Here is a 5272-nt window from a genome sequence, read left to right on the forward strand (position 1 = left end):
CCCTTTCTCCACATCCTCTCTGTTTGTTGTTTACTGTCTTGTTAATTTTCCCCATTCTCACTGGTATGAGGTGGTATCTCATTGTGGTTTTCATTTGTACTTCCCTGATGGCAAAGGATGCGCAGCATTTTCTCATGTGCTTCTTGGCCATGTCTATGTCTCCCTTTGTGAAATTTCTGTTCATGTATTTTACCCATTTCACGATTGTACTGTTTGTTTCTTTGCTGTTGAGTTGAATACGTTATTTGGGGGGGGGGATTTGGAGGCCTTTGTGTTTTTTTTTATAAATTAATTTTTTATTGGTGTTCAATTTGTCAACATACACAAAAACACACAGCGCTCATCCCATCAAGTGCCCACCTCAGCGCCCACCACCCAGTCACCCCTACGCCCCGCCCACCTCGCCTTCCACCATCTAGTTTGTTTCCCAGAGTTAGGAGTCTTTCATGTTCTGTCACCTTCTCTGATATTTCCTACTCATTTTCTCCCCTTTCCCCTCTAATCCCTTTCACTATTTTTTATATTCCCTGAATTAATGAAACCATATGTTTGTCCCCTTCTGATTGACTTACTTCACTCAGCATTATACCCTCCAGTTCTATCCACTTTGAAGCAAATGGTGGGTATTTGTCGTTTCTAATGGCTGAGTAATAGAACAGATCGACAAAACCAGGAGTTGGTTCTTTGAAAGAATTAATAAGATAGATAAACCATTAGCTAGCCTTATTAAAAAGAAAAGAGAAAAGACTCAAATTAATAAAATCATGGATGAAAAAGGAGAGATCACAACCAATATCAAGGAAATACAAATGATTTTAAAAACATATTATGAACAGCTACACGCCAATACAGTAGACAATCTAGAACAAATGAATGCATTTCTGGAAAACCACAAATCACCAAAACTGGAACAGGAAGAAATAGAAAACCTGAACAGGCCAATAACCAAGAAGGAAATTGAAGCAGTCATCAAAAATCTCCCAAGACACAAAAGGCCAGGGCCAGATGGCTTCCCAGGGAATTCTACCAAATGTTTAAAGAAGAAACCTTACCTATTCTACTAAAGCTGTTCTGAAGGATAGAAAGTGATGGAGTACTTCCAAATTCGTTCTATGAGGCCAGCATCACCTTAAAGCACATAAAGCATCTTATTAATAATTTTTATGTTAATTATCTTTGAAATAATACTTTGGATATATTTGATTAAATAAAATATATTATTAAGTTTAATTTCACTTGATTCTTTTTTACTTTTGAAAATTTGGCTCCAAGATAATTTGAAATTACACACATGACATATATTTCTATTGGACAGTGCTGGTCAATGTGGTAATGCATTTCAAAATACTTTGGCATAAACAGTGGGAAGGATGTATGTTCATAGAGATCAACTCTCCACAATCTAAAAATAGCTGTGTGTGCTCAGGGTCCATCAGAAATCTCCATCTCAGGGTGATTGATTGGAATCAGAAGTCACTAATTAGCAAAATGGCAGAAAAGTTAACATCCATCATAACTGAAACCTACCCCAGAAGGTTTAGTCAGTAAAAAAAAAAAAAAAAAAAGCAGATAGAATTATTTTTGTGTGTGCAGAAATCATAAAAAGGTTTGGCTGAAAAAAAGTTGCACAGACTTGGCCACCCTTGGATACACGAGGCAAACCAGGAACCCCCAGCATCTTAGGGCAATGTTCAAAGTGGATGGCTGTGCTAGCTGTGTGACACTCCACTTCCTGGAGGTCCCCAAGCCAACCCAAGCCCAGAGAATGTCTTCATCCTGGAGTCACCTTCTCAAGCAAACACCAGCTGAAGAATAGAGAGTGAGCTACAGGGAGAGACCACAGGACTGCCTGGTGCCTACACGTTAATAATGTGTGAGTGTTTGGAAGAGTTGGAACTGAGACTTGTTTCTATAAGTAGGTGATGAGGTTAGGAGGAAGGGGAGATTGTGTAGCCTTCTCTTAACTTTAATTGGGACATGTTGCTGATATAGACCAAAAGAATTGACTTTTGCTGAATGACCAAATTCACTTACGTTATTTCAGTACATTCCTTCTGGAGGCAACAAGGCTAGGACAACTAAGTGGGATATAGTGTGCCACTTGCTGCTACATCCATACATCATTTTTCCCCTCTCTCTCACTTGTCCTCTCAACCTACTTCTCTCTCATTTTTTCAATTTACCTTCTTTCTCTTTTCCTTTCTTGGTCACAAATCACTTCCTTTCCCTAATCTCTTCATTTCTATTAATGATACCATCCTTTTCTTATTACCCAAACAGAAAACTGCATTGATTTCTCCTCCTATTACCCCCCTACAATATTAAGACAATCTTCAAGATTGAATCAGTAATCAAAAACTTCCCAATGAAGGAAAGCCCAGGAACAAATGGCATTCACCTTTCATAGGTGAGTAGATAAACATCCTGGATATATGCACGCAACAGAATATTATGTATTGCTAAAAAGGAAATAGCTATCAAGTCATAAAAAGGTGTAGGGGAAACGTAAATGCATATGAGTAAGTGAAACAAATCAATATGAAAAGGCTACACACTGGATTCCAGCTAGATGATATTCTGGAAGAACGAAAACTATAAAGGTAGTAATCTATCAGCATTTCCATGGATTAAGGAGGAAACAGGAATAAAAAGGCAAAGCACAGAGAATTTTTAGGGCAGTGAAACTACTCCATGCGATATCATAATGGTGGATACATGTCATGCATTTGTCCAAACTCACAGAGTGTACAACATGAGAAGTGAGGCCTAATGCAAACTGTGGACTTTGTGGGATAATGATGTGTCCATGTAGGTTCATCAGTTGTAAAAAATGAACCATTCTGGTGGGGCATAGGAGGGCATAGGAGGGCATAGGAGGGCATAGGGCATAGGATAACATAGGAGGCACATGTGTGAGGGCAGTGGGTAAATGGACAATCTCTGTAATCTCATCTCAATTTTGCTGTGAACCTACAAATACTCTAAAAAACAAAAACTCTTAAAAAATCAGCACCTTTTTAGTGGTAAAGAATGCAAAACAGTGATAAAAGAAAACTACCTCAACATATTAAAAGTCATACATGAAAAGCCCACAGCTAACCTCATCCTCATTGGTGAAAAAATGAAAGCTTATCCTCTAATCAGAACAGCACAAGGATATCTGCTTTTCCAACTTCTATTCAACATAGTTTAGAAGTCCTAGCCAGAGGGATGAATCAAGAAAAAAAGACAAAAATCATTCATATTAGAAAGGAAGAAGTGCAATTACTTGTTTGCAGGTGACATGATGTTATATCAATACCCTAAAGATCACACACATATTTGAACTAATAAATTCAGCAGTTGTGGATACAAAATCAACATAAAAAATCATTTGTATCCTATACACTAACAATGAACCATCTGAAAAAGAAGGAAAACCATTTTTTTCTAAAAAGCATGAAAAATAATAAAACACTTAGAAATAAACTTAACTAAGGAGAACAAAGACTGATACACTGATAGCTACAGTGTGTTGATGAAAGAAATTAAAGCAGACACAAATAAATCAAATACATATTGTGCCCTAGAAGAGATGACAAATATCATTAAGATGGCAATACTGTCCCAAACAATCTACACATTCAAAGCAACCCTTAGCAAAGTCCTGTTTTGCAGAAATAGAATAATCCATCTCAGAATGCATTTAATTTTCAGGGACCCTAAATAACCAAAACAAATTTGAAAAAGAAGAACCAAGTTGGAGGTCTCACACTTCCTAATTTCAAAACTGACTATAAACTTGCAGTTTATAAAAGTAGTGTGGTCCTGATATAAAGAAAAACATATAGATCAATGGAACAAAATGGAGAGCCTAGAAATAAACTTTTGCATATGTGGTCAAATGATTTTTGACAAAGGCACCAAAATCCACTCAATTGGAAAAATATAATCTTTTCAATAAATGGCTAAAACAAGAAAAGTCTACTCAAAGAGTTGAGAAAACTGGATATCCACATGCACAAGAATGAGATTGGGCCTTATCTAACACTATATACAAAAACTAACTCAAAATATTATAAGACCTAAATGTAAAAGCTAAAACTATGCAATTCTCAGAAGGAAATATAAAGGAAAACCTTCATGATATTGGATTTATCAATGAGTTCTTGTATATGACATCAAAAGCACAAGGGACAAAAGAAAGAAATCAAACTGTCATCCAAGGGCACTATCAACAAATGAAAAGGCATCCATGGAACAAGAGAAAATATTTGCAAGTCATATATCTGAAAGAGATTAATATCCAGAATATATAAAGAATTCCTACAACAAAAAACAAAAACTCTACTCAAGATGGACAAAAACTTTGATAGGCATTTCTTCAAAGAAAATATACAAATGGCCAATAATCACATTAAAAAATGATCAGCATCATTAATCATTAGGGAAATGCAAATGAAAACCATAAGACATACAATTTCATACCCATCAAGATGAGTATTAATTTTAAAAAGAAAAGCAAACAACAACAACAAAAAAGGAAAATCATCAGTGCTGGTGAGGATATGGAGAAATTAGAAATTTTGTGCACTGCCATGGGAATGTAAAATGGTATAGCCATGACAGAAAATGGTATGATATGTGTGATGGTTTCTTAATAAGTTAAAAATAGAGTCATCAAATAATACAGCAATTCCACTTCTGGGTATATATCGCCAAACACTGAAAGTAGAGATTCAAAGAAATATTTGTACACTCATGTTCATAGCAGCATTTCTCACAATAGCCAAAAGGTGGAAGCAAACCAAGTGTCCGTGGACAGAGAAATGGATAAATAAAATGTGGTGTACACATACAATAGAATATTTTCAGTCTTTAAAAGGAAGGAAATTCTGACATCTGCTATAAGGATGAACCTTGAGGATATTATGCTAAGTCACAACAAGACAAATACCCTGTTTCCACTTAAATGAGAGGCTTGACTACTCATCAAGTTCATAAGGATGGAAAGCAGAATGGTGGCTGCCAGAGGCTGGCAGGGAGGGGAAAATGAGGAACTGTGTACATATGGGGAAGATAAATAAGTCCTGAAGATGATGATGGTGATGGTTTCACAACATGAATGTACTTAAAGGCCTTGAACTCTACACTTAAAAATGGTTAAGATAGCAAATTTTATGCATGTACATTATACCACAATAAAAAAAAGTGGGGAAAAAATCCTCCAAACACAAGCAAATTAATTTTTCCCCTAGAGTGTTTCTTGTATCAGTCACATCCTTTTTAGTAC

This window comes from Canis lupus, chromosome 22, assembly GCF_048164855.1.
Source record: "Canis lupus baileyi chromosome 22, mCanLup2.hap1, whole genome shotgun sequence".
Taxonomy (NCBI): domain Eukaryota; kingdom Metazoa; phylum Chordata; class Mammalia; order Carnivora; family Canidae; genus Canis; species Canis lupus.